This window comes from Rhinopithecus roxellana, chromosome 1, assembly GCF_007565055.1.
Source record: "Rhinopithecus roxellana isolate Shanxi Qingling chromosome 1, ASM756505v1, whole genome shotgun sequence".
Taxonomy (NCBI): Eukaryota; Metazoa; Chordata; class Mammalia; order Primates; family Cercopithecidae; genus Rhinopithecus; species Rhinopithecus roxellana.
The window spans coordinates 202716503-202738131 of NC_044549.1; the positions used below are offsets into that span (position 1 = coordinate 202716503).

The 21629-nt window shown below is 48.2% G+C and overlaps 1 protein-coding gene across 1 annotated transcript in view; it reads right to left on the reverse strand.

Moving 5' to 3' along the window:
* TFRC (transferrin receptor) overlaps positions 1 to 3658 on the reverse strand; it is a 32495-nt gene extending 28837 nt beyond the window's left edge. Inside the window, exon 1 of the mRNA XM_010381200.2 lies at positions 3536 to 3658. The gene's annotated coding sequence lies outside the window, so the exon portion shown is untranslated. The remainder of the gene's footprint in view (positions 1 to 3535) is intronic.
* Positions 3659 to 21629: the final 17971 nt, after the last annotated feature.

The window sequence follows — 21629 nt, forward strand, 5'->3', positions numbered from 1 at the left end:
AGGAGAATTGCTTGAACCCGGGAGGCAGAGGTTGTGGTAAGCCAAGATGGCGCCACTGCACTCCAGCCTGGGCGACAGTGAGACTCCATCTCAAAAAAAAAAAAAAAAGAAAAAAAGTTCTAAAACCCATTACAAAAAAATCCAAGCTTTAAAGACCAGCGTCCATATGCAATGGGTCATATTCTTAGAAGCATAATCTTTTTTTTTTGGAGACAGAGTTTCAGTCTTGTTGCCTAGGCAGGAGTGCAACAGCACGATCTCGGCTCACTGCAACCTCCGACTCCTGGGTTCAAGTAATTTTCCCGCCTCAGACTGAGTAGCTGGGATTACAGGCGCCCACCACCATGCCCAGCTAATTTTTGTATTTTTAATAGAGACAGGATTTCACCATGTTGGCCAGGCTGGTCTGGATCTAAGGTGATCCACCCACCTGGCTTCTCAAAGAACTAAGATTAGTTACTTGATAAGAACATCCCAAGGAAATTGAAGGCGTGAGCCACTGCCCGGCCAGAAGCACAATCTTTTGCCCCTTCTGTTACAAAATGCTTATCACTGCCACCACCAGAGCAGTAAGGACCCAATCACTAGAGCAGACCTGGAAGGCCCCACCCTGAACCAATTTTAATCATCCTTTTCCAGGAAAAAACATCTTGCAGGGTTTAACACTCATCTGAACCATCATTCCTCAAGTTTTCTAGTTTTAGATTAATTTTAAGAACACAAAGCGATGGCCGGGCACGGTGGCTCACACCTGTAATCCCAGCAACACTTTGGGAGGCCGAGGGGAGCAGATCACCTGAGGCTGGGAGTTTGAGACTAGCCTGACCAACATGGAGAAACTCCATCTCTACTAAAAAAATACAAAATTAGCTGGGCGTGGTGGCGAATGCCTGTAATCCCAGCTACTGGGGAGGCTGAGGCGGGAGAATCGCTTGAACCCAGGGGAGGTGGAGGTTGCGGAGAGCAACCATTGCAGAGAGATCGCCATTGCATTCTAGCCTGGGCAACAAGCGTGAAACTCCGTCAAAAATAAATAAATAATCTAAGCTGCTTGTGTATGTTTGGTGTTCTCAATGGTGACTGAAAACAACAATTCAATTTTTCACATTAATAATGAAGTTCAGGCAGGCAAAACGTAGCCCCACGTTTTGAACCATGAAATGGAACACATTCACTGCCTAACCACTTCACTACCCTCTATTTTCTCCAAAATCTGACGGAATCCAGCCCATCTTTTTACCCACTAACATTCTTCTCTGTTCCTTGAGGTCCTCCTCATTTCCTCCAGGCTGAGCTCAACGGCCATCTCTATGAAGCTTTCCCTGACTGACTTCCCTATCCTGTAATAACTGGTATTGAACGACCTGATAATGAGTAAAAATATTGTATTTAACAGTACTGGGGCATCTTGATGCATGATATTCCAAATGATATATAATGAATTCCAAATGAAAAATATAATGAAAACATTGGACCAGTAATCTTTTCCCGTCCCCATCACTCTTCTGGTTTAGTAGGGAGTTTTTTTTTTTGTTGTTGTTTTTGAGATGGCATCTCGCTCTGTGGCCCAGGCTGGAGTGCTGTGTAGCGATCTCAGCTCACTACAACCTCCGCCTTCCAGGTTAAAGTGATTCTCGAGCCTCAGCCTCCTGAGTGGCTGGGATTACAGGTGTGCACCACTACACCCAGCTAATTTTTGTATTTTTAGTAGAGATGGGGTTTCCCCATGTTGGCCAGGCTGGTCTCGAACTCCTCACCTCAAGCGATCTGCCTGCCTTGGCCTCCCAAAGTGCTGGGATTACAGGTGTGAGCCACCATGCCCGGCTAATTTTTGTATTTTTAGTAGAGGCAGGGTTTCACCATGTTAGTCAGACTGGTCTCGAACTCCTGACCATAGGTGATCCGCCTGCCTCAGCCTCCCCAAGTGTTGGGATTACAGGCGTGAGCCACGGCACCCAACCAAGGATCAGTTTTAACATAAATTGGATTGTGATCCAATTCAGGTTTGGCTGGGAACCTTGCTCCATGACATGTAAATACATTATCAGAGGCAAGCAACTGCCTCGCCTTAGGGCAGAGTTAGCCAAACTGCTGTGTATCTAACAACCTTCAACACAGGCTAGGTTTACAGCCACCATTACTTGATAAGAACATCCAAAGGAAATTGAAGGATGCCATGCTCTATATAACCTTGCAATATCGATGACAAAAAATTATTTTAACTCTGGATTTTCTTGAGAAGCATATTGTAACCCAAAATTGAGGGCGGGGGGTGGGGGGACCGACCAGCAGGGTCCACAAGTACTCTAGAGAGCTTAACCGTAATTTTCACAGTAAGTTTAGCATACAAGTATGGGGTGGCCAAATATAATTTCCTACTTTAATTCTCTTATCAACGGGGAAGAAAATGGAAAAAGCTGCAGAGTCCAGTCCCCCGGATAAGTGATGTACCCAAGGTCTCTACAAGCAGTGAGCACAGGGCAAGTGTTAACCGAAAAAAGCCCAATCAGAATGTATTTTCTTACCCACCCTCCCAACCTTAAAGAACTGTCCAGCAGAATGTGACACAACGGCCTCTCGGGCGCCCATCAATACAGCACAGCCCTCCAACCACACCGCTCATCTCCAAGTATCTTTCACAAATAAGTCACTCCTATGGCTCCCGTCTTGTCGTGAGAGCTGCTAGCAATATGCTTAATGTCAACACCTGCGGCGTTCAGTCGGATTCTGCCTTGAGAAAACTGAAGTCACACACATGGCGAACAGGCAGAGCATGGCAAGATCAGGTTGTACCAGAGCCGAAGGGTCAGTTTACAGAAGCCCGTATCTAATTAATGCCTGTAACACGCTAGGTAACCGAATCGGGGACAGCTCTGTCCCTTTCCGCAGTGAGAGCGGGGCCTGCCCGGAGCCCGGGGAAGCAAAGGTTTACAAGCCCAAGGTCACCCACGGATCCCAGCCTTTCCCTGGGGCGACTTCCTGGAGCAGCGCAGCCACGTGTCCCCCAGACGCCGCACGCCGCGCAGCTGCACCGTGACTGCGCCCGCGCTCCGGGACCCGCAGCCCGGAGCCCGGAGCCCGCGCACGAGGGCCTGCAGCCTGCAAGGGCGAGGACCCGAAGTCTGCGAGGCTGAGAGCGACAGTGGGGTACACCTGCTCTGGTCCTCGGAGCAGTAAGAGAAGCCATTCGTCGCTCTGTGACCGAGGCGGCGGGCAAGAAGGCAGCGAGAAGGGAAGGGACGAGAGGCGAAGGGACGAGGCGAAGGGACGAGAGGAGAAGGGACGCCTCTCCGCACAGCCGCCCGACCCCGTGCACCTGCAGCTGCTCGAGGTGCCGCCACAACAGCCCCTTCCCCACAGGCTCGCGGCCCCGCTCCATCCCGGCCGCCCCGCCTGGGGCCGCCGCCGCCTTCCCGCTCCCCGCGCGGCCCCCTATGGCTGCTGGACAGCACCGGAGCGGCCGCTCCAGCAAGGCCCGCAGGATGAAGGGAGGACACGAGGGTCGGCGTAGTTCTAGAAGCCCGCAGTCACTCACACTAGCGCGTCCTCCGTCCCGCGCCGCCCCAGCAGCCAACCGATATCACGACGCTCTGAGGGGAAGGCGGCCCCGAACCGGCGGTTTATAGCCTGGCCCCGCCCCCGGCCCCCCGGGGTCTGTGCGTCACTTCCTGAGGCACGTACGCTCCGCGAGGTGCTCTGACAGATCGCCTGGGGGCGGGGATGCGCGCGCACCGGGCGGGGCCCTCCGCGGAGGGCGCTGCGGGCGAGGCGAAGGCGAAGGGAAAAGGCGCCAAGGCAGCAGGTGCCCCGAGGAGCGGCGCGATGGGCGCGCTGGCCTCTGCCTCGGCGCCTTCCTCCACCCTGGCAGCCTGGCAGCCTCCGCCTGACCTTGACCGACCTCCAGTCCCTGCAGTGCAAGGTCAAATCTGTTGGCGTTGACGCTCAAATGTTGGATACTTGCACTGCAGCAGTTCCTTAAAATGTATGTGCAAGATGAAATGTTAGGTAACCATTAAAGCCGCTCTTGTGAAGATGTATTTTGCAGCCTCAGAAATACAAAAAGGAAAAGAAAAGCAAAATGCAAATTTTTGTTCAGAATGTATACAAGCTGCACTGTAACCAAGAGTAGCGGAGTGCTTTGCATAATGTTTAATGCATGAGGGAATAAAAGGGAAAATAGAAACAATCGGGTGATAGAATTGTAGATTAACTTTCGCTTTCATTGTCATCATTGCTCTTATTGGATTGTGCAATGCATAACAAATAAAATTCAATTCTTATCACTGTTTAAACTCTTTCCGAACAATCACACCCTCTCCCTCCCTCTGGTCAGTAACCTGCAGGCCAGGGAGGTAGTAGCTACAATGCAAGAAAACAACCCAGACCTTAAAAGCATTGCACATAAACTGACCTTCAGCGCCCTTAGGGACACAGAACAGCCCTTTAAGAAGCAAATCTGTTTCTCGGCCTTGGGCTTTTACTTTTCCCTTTATTTTTTCTGCTCTAAGGTAGAGAAAGTACTTGGGATTATCTCACCGCCTTTCTCTTTGCTCCCATTCTCTAAAATCTCTCTCCCCAGAGAGAAGTGTTTAAAAGTCATTGAGTTGCCGGGCGCGGTGGCTCACGCCCTAATCCCAGCACTTTGGGAGGCCGAGGTGGGTGGATCACGAGATCTGGAGCTCCAGCCCAGCCTGACCAACATGGTGAAACCCATCTCTACTAAAAAAATTTCAAAAAAAATTAGCCGGGTGTAGTGGCGCGCACCTGTAATCCCAGCTACTCAGCAGGCTGAGGCAGAAGAATGGCTTGAACCCAAGAGGTGGAGGTTGCAGTGAGCCAAGATCGCACCATTGCACTCCAGCCTGGGTAACAGAGCAAGATTCCATCTCAAATTAAAACAAAAAAAAAAAAGTAATTTGAGCAGGAGCATTGCTGCACCTTAAATTATCTAGTCAGGAAAAGGTTAAGGACGCACTTCCACAGAAGGCCTACCTTAACATTCAGATACCAGGCCTGCTCCCCTCTGCTTTTCCTTCTTTATTTTTTTAATTATTAATTTTATATATTTGTATTATTATTATTTTTAAGACAGTGTCTTGCCCTGTCACTCAGGCTGGAGTACAGTGGCATGATCTCGGGCTCACTGCAACCTCTGCCTCTGGATTCAAGCAATTCTCCTGCCTCAGCCTCCCAAGTCGCTGGGATTACAGGTGTGCACCACCACGCCTGGCTACTTTTTGTATTTTGAGTAGTGATGGGGTTTTATCATGTTGGCCAGGCTTGTCTTGAATTCCTGACCTCAGGTGATCTGCCCACCTTGGCGTCCCAAAGTGTTGGGGTAACAGGCATGAGCCACCGTGCCCAGCCTATTTATTTTCTATTTTTTATTTGACACAGAGTTTGCTATGTAGCCCAGACTGGTCTTGAACTCCTGGGCTCAAACAGTCCTCCTGCCTCCGGCCTCCCACAGTGCTGGGATTACAGGCATGAGCTACCGTGCCTGGCCTGCCTTTCCTTGACTGAAGTATCTTTTAAAAAGAAACAAACTATGCTGGTATTTGCCGGTGAAGATCTTATACCCTCATGGAGGATGTAGGTTTAAGTGGACATATGAGATGGCTAATCCCTGTAATCCCAACACTTTGGGAGACCGAGGCAGGTGGATCACCTGACGTCAGGAGTTCAAGACCAGCCTGGCCAACATGATAAAACCCCATCACAACTAAAAATACAAAAATTAGCCTGGCTTGGTGGTGCACACCTGTGGTCCCAGCTACTCCAGAGGCTGAGGCAGGAGAATCATTTGAACCCAGAAAGGGGAGGCTGCAGTGAGCTGAGATCGCACCACTGCCCTCCAGGCTGGGCAACAGAGCAAGACTCTGTCTCAAAAAAAAAAAAGAAGAAGAAGAAGAAGAGAAAAATATGCTTAGGAGACATTTAGAGGCCAGGACCATTTGGACATGAAAATCCAAATCTCAAAAATTTATATTCGCTGAAATAAAACCATAAACATGACACTAAAGAGGCTGTCAATTATATTTTATTTTTATGCTGTTATTAGTATTAACAGACACTGCAATTAAAGTCCACTTACTAACACTTTGACTATTTATTTACATCTTTATTATTTATTTATTTTTGAAACAGTCTCGCTCTGTCGCCCAGGCTGGAGTGCAGTGGTACGATCTCGGCTCCCTGCAACCTCCACCTCTGGGGTTCAAGCCATTCTCCTGCCCCAGCCTCCAGAGTAGCTGGGATTTCAGGCCTAAACCATCACCCCACGCTGATTTTTTTTTTTTTTTTTTTTTTTTTTACTAGAGACGGGGTTTCCCCATGTTGGCCAGGCTAGTCTCGAGCTCCTGACCTCAAGTGATCCACCTGCCTCAGCCTCCCAAAGTGCTGGGATTACAGGCATGAGCCACCATGCATGGCCTATTTTTTTGAGATGAGGACTCACTCTGCCACTCAGGCTGGACTGCAGTGGCGTGATCATGGCTCACTGCAGCCTCCACCTCCCAGGTTCAACTGGTTCTCCTGTCTCTCAACCTCCCAAGTAGCTAAGACCACAGGTACATGCCACCACGCCTGGATGATGTTTAATATTTGCAGAGACAGAGTCTCCCTATGTTGCCCAGGCTAGTCTCAAACTCCTGGGCTCAAGGGATTCTCCCACCTTAGCCTCCCCAAGTGCTGGGATTACGACATACCAACCCTTTGTGACTGAAGGCTTTGCAGAATCTCCCTCCTCTGCAATTTCAAGTAAGTGAATATAAATTTGTCTTGTTTTGTTCCAGAACCTATACACGCTAAGAGGCAATACAAAGGTTCATGCCAGGAAGATAGTGTTACAGGTAGAAGTTCAAATGTTTTATTTTTTATCTGATTTTCACTGTTGTTATTGTTGCCATTATTACATAGTATTACCTCTGTTTGGGCTCAGAAACCAATACCCCAAAAATATGGCATTTTGACGTGCTGAACTAAAGAAACCTCAAGGCCTCTCTGGCCTCCCTCCCCTCCAGCTACAAAAGCACAGAGTGAAGTTGAGGTTCCTTTGTCTTCCTGAGATCCGGGTCCACCAGAAACGAGCAGTTGGTTTTTTCTGCCCCTCTCTGTAAGACCAAGAATGTAACCACATCTGACAAATTAATGTTTCCTGATCCATTCATTCTCATTCTCCCTGGTAATCTCCTCAATAGAATTCCTCTTCTGGGCTGGGCACAGTGGCTCACACCTGTAATCTCAGCACTGTGGGAGGACGAGGCAGGTGGATCACCTGAGATCAGGCATTTGAGACCAGCCTGGCCAATGTGGCAAAACCCCTCCTCTACTAAAAATACAAAAATTAGGCCGGGCGCGGTGGCTCACGCCTGTAATCCCAGCACTTTGGGAGGCCGAGACGGGCGGATCACGAGGTCAGGAGATCAAGACCATCCTGGCTAACACGGTGAAACCCCGTCTCTACTAAAAATACAAAAATTAGCCGGGCACGGTGATGGACGCCTGTAGTCCCAGCTACTCGGGAGGCTGAGGCAGGAGAATGGCGTGAACCCGGGCGGCGGAGCTTGCAGTGAGCCGAGATCGCGCCACTGCACTCCAGCCTGGGTGACAGAGTGAGACTCTGTCTCAAAAAAAAAAAAAAATACAAAAAGTAGCAGGGCATGGTGGTGCATACCTGTAATTCCAGCTACTTGGGAGCCTGGGCAGAAGAATCACTTGAACCCAGGAGGTGGAGGTTGCAGTGAGCTGAAATCGTACCATTGCTCTCCAGCCTGGGCAACAGAGCAAGATTCCATCTCAAAAAAAAACAAAAAAGAAAAAAAAAAAACTCCTCTTCTGTCTTCTCCCGTAACCTGGTTTGCCAGGAGCTTCTGAAGCCTGTCAGGGGATAAGCAGTCACTCTGTGATTGTCCCTGTGCCTGCACATGGTATGTTAAATAAATTTGTGTGCCTTTTCTCCTGCCAATCAGCTTCACGTCAGTGATCTTTGAACCTCCAGGGGGCCCAAGGCCTTGGCCCCTATACCTGTCATTTCTGGACATCCAGTAACTTGGATGTTTGCAATGAAATATATTTTTGGCAACCTTTATTTAATATCTAGGCCGTGTACGGTGGCTCATGCCTGTAATCCCAGCACTTTGGAAGGCCGAGTGGGTGGATTACTTGAGATTGGAATTTCAAGACCAGCCTGGCCAACATAGTGAGACCCCGTCTCTACTAAAAAAAATACAAAAAACATAATTTGCGTGCATGGTGGGGCACATCTGTAGTCCCAGCTACTTGGGAGGCTGAGGTGGGAGAATTGCTTGAACCTGGGAGGCAGAGACTGCAGTGAGCTGAGATCACACCACTGCACTCTAGCCTAGGTGACAGAGCGATAAGACTCCGTCGAAAGAAAAAAAAAACCCTACATACATACATAAATACAAACAAAAATAAATAAATTCCAAAAGCTAAACTCAATGGCCAGCCCCTCCCATGGGAGTAACTCTCAAAATGAGTACCAGCAAACTCCAGAGACAAACCCGGACCGCGGGAGACACAGGACCCAGACCGCGGCAGACACAGTCACAGAGACAGACCCGCACTGCTGCAGACACAGCCCATACCAAGCTGGGCCCCTGTGAACCCCTTTACTCCAACAGGTGGAGGGACCAAAGTAGGATCTGGGGCACCTCTGACCTTAGTCAGGATGGAGAGAGTAACCGAAGCACATGCAGAGTGTAGGAGTGCACATCTGGAAATTACTGGAAATTGTTCAATTATTTGATTTTTTTTTTTTTTTTTTTTTGAGACAGAGTCTCATACTTTCGCCCAGGCTGGAGTGCAGTGGCACCATCTCGGCTTAATGCAACCTCCACTTCCTGGATTCAAGCGATTCTCCTGCCTCAGCCTCCTGAGTAGCTGGGATTACAGGCACCCGCCACCACGCCCGGCTAGTTTTTTGTATTTTTAACAGAGAAAGGGTTTCACTATGTTGGCCAGGCTAGTCTTGAACTCCCAACCTCATGATCCACCCACCTCGGCCTCCCAAAGTGCTGGGATTACAGGCGTGAGCCACCGCACACAGCCTAATTATTGGAAATTATTATTGGAAATGATTTAATTTCCAACCCTCCACAAACTATTCCATGAGGCTTACCTAACCCTGGAACTAAATCTCTTGCAGTTCTTCTGAATGGTACACGGAAACCCCGGAATTGTCATAAAGGGAAGGAGATTGACAAGGAAAAAGACACCATGAGCTACGGGGAAAAGAAAAGAGCACAAAGCCTAGGGGGCCAAGAAGCTGGAGTTCTCAACTCTCCCGAGCCTGGGTTGCATCAGCTCTAAAATGGGAATAAAGGCCAGGCGCGGTGGCTCACACTTGTAATCTCAGCACTTTGGGAGGCTGAGGCGGGAGTATCATTTGAGGTCAGCCGTTCAAGACCAGCCTGACCAACGTGGTGAAACCCTGTCTCTACTAAAAACATGAAAATTAGCTGGGTGCCAGGCGTGGTGGCTCACTCCTGTAATCCCAGCACTTTGGGAGGCCAAGGTGGGCGGTTCACAAGGTCAGGAGATCGAGACCATCCTGGCTAACATGGTGAAACCCCGTCTCTACTAAAAATAGAAAAAAAACAAAAATTAGCCAGGTGTGGTGGTGGGCGCCTGTAGTCCCAGCTACTCGGGAGGCTGAGGCAGGAGAATGGTGTGAATCCGGGAGGTGGAGCTTGCAGTAAGCCGAGATTGTGCCACTGCACTCCAGCCTGGGCGACAGAGCGAAACTCCGTCTCAAAAAAACAAAAAAAAGAAAAGAAAGGAAATTAGCTGGGTGTGACGGCAGGCACCTGTAATCCCAGCTACTCAGGAGGCTGAGGCAGGAGAATCACTTGAACCCAGGAGGTGGAGGTTGCAGTGAGCTGGGATCGTGCCACAGCACTCAAGCCTGAGTGACAGAGCAAGACTCCTTTCAAAAAATAAAAATAAAAAATAAAATGGGGCAAAAAAACCTTACTCCAAAAATTCCTCTTTTAGGGTCTAGAAGACCCTAAAAGCAATGACTGGCCCTATCGTAGACTCTTGGTCAGCATGGTTGAGTCAGAGTCCCCATAGGGCGGAATGGGGTCAGGTAGGAATGTGACAAGGAAGATGTCTGCAGACTGGGATGGATGTGGGTTCATGGAGAGGAAGGATGAAGCATTTCAGCAGAGCAGAACTGGCCACCTGAAGGCTCTGTAGTGAGAAGGAGCCTGCGGTGTGTGTTAGAATTCCTAAGGAGATATCTGACAGCTAATTCAGGGGAATCACTGCTGGAGACAAGAGTGCAGGATGATTAACCACAAAATTCTGCCTCCCTCTCCTTTTCACCAAGAGATGAAAGCAGTCTTGCTTTTTGGTGAGAGAGAACTGGCAGGAAAAGGAAACCAGATAAGCCACTTACCTAGTGAAGGAGCCCCCGTGGGCAGGGCACAGACGCTCATGCCTGGAATCCCAGCACTTCGGGAGGCAGAGGTGGAAGGATCACTTGAGGTCAGGAGTTCGAGACCAGCCTGGCCAACATGACGAGACACCGTCTCTACTAAAAGTACGAAAATTAGCCAGGCGTGGTTGTGTGCGCCCGTAATCCCAGCTACTCAGGAGGTTGAGGCAGGAGAATCATTTGAAGCTGGGAGGCGGAGGTCACAGTAAGCTGAGGCTGGGCCATTACACTCCAGCCTGGGTGGCAAAGTGAGTCTGCCTCAAAAATAAAATAAAAAGCCCCAGCCTAGAAATTAGCAACTGCTCTCAGTGGGCCTGTCACCACTGTGCTGCAGAACCATGTGCATCAGTCATTGTTCTGTACTTCATTTTCCCTGTCTGCCATGTGGAAATAATATCCCTTTATTGCCTTCATTCATTTACCAGTGAAATAAAAAGTAAGAAAACTCCTTAAACTACATGGTTATACAAATTTAAGGTGTTACTAGTGCAGAGCCCAGTCTAAGTGAGTAAATGTGGTGGTGACGGGTCGAAGCTTTAAAAAAAAAGGAAAAGGAAATTTTTTTTTTTCTGGCTCTGTCACCCACGCTAGAGTGCAATGGCACAGTCTCGGCTCACTGCAACCTCTGCCTCCCAGGTTCAAGTGATTCTTCTGCCTCAGCCTCCTGAGTAGCTGGGATTACAAGTGTGTGCCACCACGCCTGGCTAATTTTTGTGTTTTTAGTAGACATAGGGTTTCACTGTGTTGGCCAGGGTGATCTGGAACTCCTGACCTCATGATCCACCTGCCTTGGCCTCCCAAAGTACTGGGATTACAGGTATGAGCCACCATGCCTGGCCCTTCAAGGCCTTTTGAATGCACCTATTCCAGAAAAAGTGACTTGGTCATTGATAATAGTGGATACGAAAAGGTAATGCCGTCATTATTTATTGAGTACTGTTGTGTGCTGGGAAAGGACATGTAAAGAGGTAAGAAGCAAATCTGTACCCCCGAAAAGGCAAAAAATGTAGATGGGGAAGCATAATGTATATTTACAAGAATTTATATTTGAAGGCCAGGCCTAGTACGGTGGCTCATGCCTATAATCCCAGCACTCAAGGGGCCAAGGCAGGAGGATTGATAGCTTGAGGCCAGGAGTTCAAGACGAGCAGCCTGTGCAACACAGTGAGACCCCCTATCACTCCAAAAAACTTAAAAATTGCCAGGTGTGGTGGTGCTGCCTGTAGTCCCAGCTACTCTGGAGGCTGAAGTGGGAGGATGGCTGGAGCCCAGGAGTTCAAGTTTGCAATGAACTGTGATTGCACCACTGCACTCCTGTCTGGGCAACAGAGCAAGACCCTGTCTCAAATAATCATAATAATAAATATATAATGCTAGTCACCGTGGCTCATGTGTATAATCCCAGTACTTTGGGAGGCCGAGGTGGGCGGATCACCTGAGGTCAAGAGTTCAAGACCAGCCTGACCAATGTGGCCAAATTCCGTCTGTACTAAAAACACAAAAATTAGCCCGGCATGGTAGAAGATGCCTGTAATCCCAGCTACTCAGGAGGCTGAGGCAGAAGAATCGCTTGAACCTGGGAGGTGAGCCGAGATCATGCCATTGCACTCCAGCCTGGGCAACAAAAGCGAAACTTTTGTTTTTTTGTTTTGTTTTGTTTTGTTTTTTGAAGCGGAGTCTCACTTTGTCACTGAGGCTGGAGTGCAGTGGTGTGATGTCAGCTCATTGCAACCTCCAACACCCGGGTTCAAGCGATTCTCCTGCCTCTGCCTCCAGAGTAGCTGGGATTACAGGCGCGTGTGACCACGCCCGGCTAATTTTTGTATTTTTGGTAGAGACAGGGTTTCGCCATGTTGGCCAGGCTGGCCTCAAACTGCTGACCTGATCCACCCACCTCGCCTCCCAAAGTGCTGGGATTATAGGCATGAGCCATCACGCCCGGCTAGAATCCCAGATATTTCTAAAAATAAGAGTTTGTAGCCGGGAGCTCGACTCTTAAGACACGAGTCTGCCGACTCTCCCGGCCGAACAAAAAAACCTCTTCCTTCTTTAATCTGGTGTCTGAGGAGTTTTGTCTGTGGCTCATCCTCCTACACAACTGATGCTCCAGAAATCTCTGGATACCGTTCGACAGAAATGCAGTGCATTCATATTGCCGTTGCAAGCTAGCTGATTTGCTTAAATTTCCAGAATGCATACCTACCTTTGATAAGGAGAGTTATTGAACTGATAAAATTATAGTATGAATGTATATATATTAAACGTTGTTTCTGGGCCATACAGCAAAACCCTGTCTCTACAAAAAATACAAAAAAAAAAAAAAAAAAAATTAGCCAGGCGTGGTGGCACACTCCTGAAGTCCCAGCTACTTGGGAGAACGAGGCAGGAAGATCCCTTGAGCCCAAGAGTTTGAGGCTGCAGTGAACCGTAATCATGCCACTATACTACACTGGGCAACAGAGTGAGAGCCTGTCTCAAAAATAAATAAATAAACAAATAAATAGATAAGTTTTTAAAAAAAAAACAACTTGTTTCCAAAATATAAATTAGTCAGTTTGGTTTTTCTTATTTGCATCCTCTTTCTTTCTTTCTTTCTTTCTTTCTTTCTTTCTTTCTTTCTTTCTTTCTTTCTTTCTTTCTTTCTTTTTCTGGATGGAGTTTCGCTCTTATTACCTAGGCTGGAGGGCAATGGTGCCATCTTCGCTCACTGCAACCTCTGCCTCCCAGGTTCAAGCAATTCTCCTGCTTCAGCCTCCCAAGTAGCTGGGATTACAGGCGTGCACCACCATGCCCAGCTAATTTGTATTTTTAGTAGAAGCGGGGTTTTACTATGTTGGTCAGACTGGTCTCAATCTCCTGACCTCAGGTGATTCACCCACCTCGGCCTCCCAAAGTGCTGAGATGACAGGTGTGAACCACCGCACCCGGCCTCTTTCTTTCTGTTTTTATAGAGACAGGACCTTGCTATGTTGACCAGGCTGGTCTTGAACTCCTGGCCTCAAGCAATCCTCCCGCCTTGGCCTCCCAAAGTGCTGGGGTTGCAGGCGTCGGCCACTGTGCCCCGCCTTCATGTGCATCTTCTTTTGACATCTGAGCTTGCAACTCTCACTTATGTCTGAGTTTCCCCTCCTCTGTGGCTGGGACCTCAAACAATAATACTTCTGATAAACTGGGCGCCAGATGGCCAAAGATTGCCTTAAAAAAAATGACTAAGCAAGAGGCCTTTGAAAAGGGCACGGTGAAGTGGGGGTGACTGATGATGTCAATGGGAAAAATGAAGAAATGTGTGAAGAAAACATTTGCAAACCGACGTCTAAATCTAAATCCCAAGTCAGCAAATCTAGCATTCAGGAAAAATACCTAATCGGCAGAAACTTTTTGATTTCTTCAACTTCGTATACACAGTAGACAAATTTTCCTTTGGTTTGGAAAACGTTCCTGCCAAAACTTAGATTTCTTATACATGGAAATGTGGTCAAGGAGGCAGCTGTACGGTGGTTACATTTGTGAGAGCTGGACCGGCTTTCCTTGGTTCATCTCACACAGTCCCCTGAGTGGTAGGAAAAGCCATATCCCAGGGCTGGGGTGCCCAGGGGTCAGAGTGCACTAACGTTCGCTGAGCGCCGTGGTGTGCAGGTACTGAGTTGGGGGCTTATATTTGTGGCATCTTACTTTGGCCCCCAACAATTCTGTGAAATAGGTATCATACCTGTTTTATAGATGAACAAGTAGAAGTGCAAAGAATACAAAAGAATTGGCCGGAAGTGGCACAGCTTTTAAATAGCAAGACCCTAATTTCATATCTCTGCAATTTTTTTTTTTAATGAATGTTAAGAGATATAGAGATGGGGATCTCACCACGTTGTCCAGGCTGTTCTCCAACTCCTGTGCTCAAGCAGTCCTCCCGCATTAGCCTCCCACAGTGCTGGGATTACAGGTGTGAGCCACCACGCCCGGCCAGGTTTCTGTATTAAAACCACTTTTTACTCTATCTCAGGTATGGAAATATGAAAATACTGTTGTAGCAAGCAGGTAGTTGAAGCTCTGCACTCAGGGTAGACTGCCAGGCTCCAACCAGGACCTTACAACAATACCCATGCTTGGAAGGTTTGAGTCAACATTATAGCTGAACTGGATGCCAGGAGCACAAAACAAAAGATCCCAATATATAAAGACAAGCTCATAAGGTACAGTGTGCCTGGTGCCACTATTCTCCAGAATGCTTCCCAGAAGTAACATATCTGGGCACCCTGGCACGGGTTTATACTCTCAGCTACTTGGAGGTGCTGAGGCGGGAGGATCATTTGAGCCCAGGAGTCGGAGGCCAGCCTGAGCAACATGCTAGGAAGGGGAGTAGGCTTCTGTAATAAGGTTGAGTCCAAGTAGGTAATGGCAGAGAGAATTCCAAAGAGAGAGACAGTTCTGGCACGTGAGCCAATCCTGCTAGCCAGGGCCCCTCCAACCCACTATTTCAGGCTGACCACTTCTGTGTCAAGATCTGAAATCCAGCCTTGACTTTATTTTATTTATGTATTTTTTGAGACAGCTCTGCTGTATGGGCCAGAATGCAGTGACATGATCATAGCTCACTGTAACCTCAAGCTCCTGGGCTCAAGCGATCCTCCTGCCTCAGCCTCCCAAGTAGCTGGAATGACAGGCGTGCACCACCACATCTGTCAAATTTTATTTTTTTTTGTAGAGACGGAGTCTCACTGTGTTGCCCTGGCTATTTTTTAACTCCCCAGCTCAAAGGATCCTCCAGCCTCGGCCTCCCAAAGTGCTGGGATTACAAGCATGAGCCACCACGCAGGGCTAATTTTTAATTTTTTTGTAGAGACGAAGTCTCACTATATTGCCCAGGCTATTCTTGAACTCCTGACCTCAAAGGATCTTCCAGCCTCCTCGGCCTCCCAAAGTGCTGGGATTACAGGTGAAAGCCAGCACGCCTGGCTCTAGCCTTGATTTTATTAAGGTACAGGCAGGTTTCCCTACAGGGTGGTAAGATGGTAAGATGAATAAAGGTTAGGTTGGTTTTGAGATCCAGGTAGAGGCTAGACTCTAGCCTAGTGCTTCTTTTTTTTTTTTTGAAACGGAGTCTTGCCCTGTCACCCAGGCTGGAGTGCAGTGACACAATCTCTGCTCACTGCAACCTCTGCCTCCCGGATTCACACAAGTCTCCTGCCCCAGCCTCCCGAGCAGCTGGGATTACAGGCACCTGCCTCGCGCCTGGCTCATTTTTGCATTTTTAGTAGAGATGGGGTTTCAGCATGTTGGTCAGGCTGGTCTCGAACTTCTGAACTCGTGATCCACCCGCCTCGGCCTCCCAAAGTGCTGGGATCACAGGCGTGAGCCACCACGCCCAGCCTGGCCTAGTGCTTCTTAAACATTCCTATGAGCCCCGTGCAGTGTCACATCTGTAATCCCAGCACTTCGGAGCCCAAGGCAGGAGGATTGCTTGAGCCCAGGAGTCCAAGGTTACGGTGAGCTATGATTGTGCCACTGCAGTCAAGCCTTGACTACAGAGTGAGACCTTGTTTCTTAAAAAAAAAAATATATATATATATATATATATATACACACACACACACACATATACATATACGTACATATTATTTATTTTTATTATTTATTTTTTAATTTTTTTGAAAGAGAGAGACAGAGTTTAGCTCGTGTCGCCCAGGCTGGAGTGCAGTGGTGTGACTTCGGCACACTGCAACCTCTGCCTCCCAGGTTCAAGCGATTCTCCTGCCTCGTAGCTGGGATTACAGGAATGCGCCACCACACCCAGCTAATTTTTATACTTTTAGTAGAGACGAGGTTTCACCATGTTGGCCAGGCTGGTCTTAAACTCCTCACTTCAGGTGATCCACCCGCCTTGGCCTCCCAAAGTGCTGGGATGACAGGTGTGAGCCGCCGCTCCCGGCTGGATACGTCTGATTTTCCACTTGTTCACAGAAGAGAGAGGCTCCGAATCTGTGAGCGGGTGAGCCTTTAGCGGCTCATGTTCCCCTTCTCCTCACCTTGTTCATGGGTAAATATGATGAATATACCCAGGGGTCTACAGTGTGCCAGGCTGTTTTCAGCCCTGGTATAAAGCCCTGCCTCAGAATGTCCCCTGGGTTCTCTCTGACATCTGATCCATCAGCGGCCCCATAGGGGAGGGTCTTCCAGAATCCTGCCGTTCCACTTGTACAGCACCAAAGGCCTTTGAAGCACGAAGAGAAGCATCCTTGCTTCCTATTTAGATATCCAGGCAAGTGGCCGACATGGAGGGCCCAGTAAAGTGCTGCATCATTATCTACTTCCAAGAACTCTTGTGAGAACTAGCTAGGCAGAAAATAGGAGAATGCCATGACTTATGTGAGGGCAGCATGTGATGCGCTGAAGGTCTGATACCCACACGCTTCCGTTTGGATCTTGCAACATCAGTCGGATTCCTTCTGACTCTCCTTCTGCTCACTGTACAAATACCAATTTGTGATTTATCTCTTTTAATTTAATTTTTTATTTATTTAGAGACAGGGTCTCACTCTGTCACCCAGACTGGAGCGCAGTGGTGTGATCATAGCTCACTGTAACTTCGAACTCCAGGGCTCAGGCGATCCACCCACCACAGCCTCCTAAGGAGCTGGGACTACAGATGCCACCACCCTAGCTAATTTTTTCTTTTTTTTTTTTTTTTTGAGACGGAGTCTCGCTCTTGTTGCCCAAGCTGGAGTGCAATGGCATGATCTTGGCTCACCACAACCTCCGTCTCGTGAGTTCAAGCAATTCTCCTGCCTCAGCTTCCTGAGTAGCTGGGATTACAGGTGTGCACCACCACACCTGGCTAATTTTGTATTTTTAGTAGAGATGGGGTTTCTCCATGTTGGTCAGGCTGGTCTTGAATTCCCAACCTCAGGTGATCCTCCCACCTCAGCCTCCCCAAGTGCTGGGATTACAGGCGTCAGCCACTGCACTCGGCCGCTCCAGCTAATTCTCTTGGGGTCTTGCTAGGTTTCCCAAACTGGTCTCCAACTCCTACCCTCAAGCAATCCTCCTGCCTGGGCCTCCACAAGTGCTGGGATTACAGGCATGAGCCACGGCGCCTGAGCATGACTTCTCTCTCTAAATGCCAGATCTTTATTCTCAGGTGCTGCTGGACACTTCCATCTGGAGGACCTACTCAAATGCAAGCTGCCCAGAGAGAACGCAACATCCCACCTCCCAAAGCTGGTGCTCCTGCCTCCTCCGTTCCCCGCCCCTGCAGCACCATGCCCACAGATTCAGGGACAGTCCTGGCAGTCTTGCGGGGTGGGGGGGGTGTCCCTCCCTGGGGCCACCTGGAAATATTTAATGTTTATGCAGTGGAGCTCCTTTGGCCTCAGTTGGTGCCTGGACACAGATGAAACCAGCTTATTTATCAGGAGATAACTTCTTCAAACCAGCTGTCCTGGGGTTAATCACAAAGCTGGGTACCGCTGGTGATTAGCATCTAGCAAATCCCAGCATTTCCATTTCAAATGTTTAGTTGAGAGCTCACTCCTGAGGAGAGTTTCAGGTTTCCACAAGGAAGGAAATGAGGTATTGACACGTCCTGCTTCAGCACCTCAGGACGTCACCCAAATCACGTCCTTCTGGAAAAAGAGTGAGTCTTCAGCTCGGCCCAGCTCCATGTCACTTGGCCTGTGCTGGGCAATGATTTTGCTCTGCAGGGCACCAGGTAAGGCTTTGAAGGAGGCTAAACACAGCAAACAGAACTGTTTCTAGAGATACACTGACAGGTACATAAGTGCATAAAAAATAACCGAGAAGGACACAGTACACTGACATGTTAGTGATAGGGGAACTGAGGCCGGCGCGGCGGCCCACGCCTGGAATCCCAGCACTCGGGGAGGCCGAGGCGGGTGGATCACCTGAGGTGGTGAGTTCAAGACCAGCCTGACAAACATGGAGAAACCTCGTCTCTACTAAAAATACAAACTCAGCCGGGCGTGGTGGCGTGTGCCTGTAGTCCCAGCTACTCAGGAGGCTGAGGCAAGAGAATCACTTGAATCCAGGGGGCGGAGGTTGCAGTGAGCTGAGATTGTGCCATTGCACTCCAGACTGGGCAATAAGAGCAAAACTCCATCTCAAAAAAACAAACAAACAAACAAAAAATAGGTAACTGAGCATAGGGGACTCTGTACTATTTTCTCAATTTTTCTGTAAAATTGTTCTAAAAAATGTGGCCTACTTAAAATGAAAAAAAATAGAAAAATAAGGTGAAAAAGTGACTTGTTAAAAGTTCAGGAGTTACATAATAAATGCAAAAGCCAAAATCCAAGGGACTGTCTTGTCCTCTGGCACTTCAACCCAAACGCATACTTTTCTTAGTAAAAACAACAAAATTAAAAGAGGTAGTTAAAGCATATTCTAAGAAATAGAATATCTTTAGTGCCCTACCACTTAGTACTATATGGCACTTTGGCACACTGACCTGAGGAAGCTTCAAGGTCTTCTCCACCTTCTGACCCAAGTTGAAGCTTCTTATCTGCCTATGATCCAGACCCTCCTTCTCCTCCCTGTAGTACCAAGAATGTAAACACACCTGAACTGACCCTTTCAGTGTCAAAGATAACTATTTACAAGTTAATCTCTGTTCCCAGATCCATTAATTCCCCCTAGGAATAACAGAATTCCTCTTCTCGCCTCCCCCATACTCTGTTTTGCCAGAATAAAATTCTGTGCCCTGTTGGGAGATGGAGGATTACTCTGGATTACTCTGTGATTCTCCCCATGTATGCATATTAAATGAGCTTGTATGCCTTTTCCCGTCAATCTACCCCCCTCCTTTTTTTTTGAGACAGTCTTTTGTCACCCAGGTTGGAGTGCAGTGGCACAATCTCAGCTCACTGTAACCTCCACCTCCCAGCAATTCTCCTGCCTCAACCTCCCAAGTAGCTGGGACTACAGGTGCATACCACCATGCCTGGCTAATTTTTGTATTTTTAGTAGCGACGAGGTTTCACCAATTTGGCCAGGCTGGTCTCAAACTCCTGGCCTCAAATGATCTGTCTGTCTCGGCCTCCCAAAGTACTGCGATTATAGGCGTGAGCCACCACGTTAGACCAATCTGCCTTTTGTGAATTGATTTTTTTTTTTTTTTTTTTTTTTTTTTTTGAGACAAAGTTTTTGCTCTTCTCGCCCAGGCTGGAGTGCAGTGGTGTGATCTCGGCTCACTGCAACCTCTGCCTCCCGGGTTCAAGCGATTCTCCTGCCTCAGCCTCCTAAGTAGCTGGGATTACAGACGCCCGCCACCACGCCCAGCTGATTTTTGTAATTTCAGTAGAGATGGGGTTTCACTATGTTGGTCAGGCTGGTCTCAAACTCCTGACTTCGAGTGATCCACCCGCCTTGGCCTCCCAAAGTGCTGGGATTATAGAGATGAGGCACCGTGCCAGGCTGTGAATTGATTTTTTAGTGAAACTTCAGGGAGTCAAGGACCTTGGCCTCCACAGTACCATCTGGATTATTGGGAACAGGTACAAAATACAAAGGGCCAGCGAAAACTCTCAAATGAATGATTGAGATTATAAATTTAGAGAGGAAGGACTCCTGCCTTTCTGTGACAACAACACTTCAATGTCAGCAAAATGGGACTTGGATTTGGTTTTAATGCTTATGTATATAAGGTTATCTATTGCCAGGAGACTGATAAGATTAATCAGAGTCCATCTGTCCCTTCCAGGCACACCTTTACTTTGCTACTGTTTCTCACGGCCATAAATCCAGTAGAGCAAGAAACAGCAAGATTAGCAGAGGGCCAGAAATTTAGATTCTGGGCCATTTTACCTGATAAGTCTTTTTGTTCTTTTCTCTTTTTTTGAGATAGGGTCTCACTCTGTCGCCCAGGCTGGAGTGCAGTGAAGTGGCCATGGCTTACTGCAGCCTCTATGTCCCAGGCTCCAGCCATCCTCCTGCCTCAGCTTGCAGCTGGAACAAGAGCCTCCACCCTCGGCTACTTGTTTTGTAATTTTTGTAGAGATAGGATCTTTCTATATTCCTCGGGCTGGTCTCAAACTCCTGGGCTGCAGTGATCCACCCACCTTGGCCTCCCAAAATACTGGGATTACAGGCATGAACCATCGTGCCCAGCCAGAAACCAATCTTAAAAGACTATATACTGTAATGATTCTATTTATATGACATTCTGGAAAAGGTGAAATTATAGAGACTTAAAATACATCAATGGTTGCCAGAGGCTTAGAAAGTGAGGTAGGCTGAATAGGTAAACCATATATGATATTTCAGGGTAAACCATATACGATATTTCAGGGCAGTGAAACTCTTCTGTTTGGTACACGAGACTCTGCATTTGTCAAACCCATAGAACTGGCTGGGCGCGGTGGCTCCCGCCTGCAATCCCAGCACTTTGTGAGACCAAGGCCAGCGGATCACTTGAGGTCAGGAGTTCGAGACCAGCCTGGCCAACATGGTGAAACCCCATCTCTACTGAAAATACAAAAACTAGCTGGGCGTGGTTGGGGGGTGTGCCTGTCCCAGCTACTGAGGCAGGAGAATCACTTGAACCTGGGAGGCAGAAGATGCAGTGAGCCAAGATCGCACCACTGCACTCCAGCCTGGGCAACAGAGCAAGACTTCATCTCAAAAAACCAAAAAACAAACAAACAAACAAAAAAAGAAAACATTAGCTGGCCGAGCGGCATGTGCCTATAGTCCCAGCTACTCAGGAGGGTGAAGCAGGAGGATCCCTTGAGTCCAGAAGTTCATGAGCTATGATTCTCCCATGGCACTCCAGCCTCTGTGACAGAGCAAAACCCTGTCTCTAAAACAAAACAAACAAACACACAAACAAAACCCATAGAGTACAAACTTCTCTACAGCACAAATTTCAACCTTAATATATGCAAACGTTAAAGTGGGAGTGGGAGGGGTCCCAGAATGGAATGCAGACTGTGATAAAGAATCTCACCATGTTACAATCATGACCTAACATTCAAGGGGGTGGAAGGGAAGTGCTGGGTATTGAAGGGGAAGGAAGGGAAGTGCTGGGTATTGAAGGGGGTGGAAGGGAAGTGCTGAGTATTGATGGGGAAGGAAGGGAAGTGCTGGGCATTGAAGGGGAAGGAAGGGAAGTGCTGGGCATTGAAGGGGGTGGAAGAGAAGTGCTGGGTATTGATGGGGA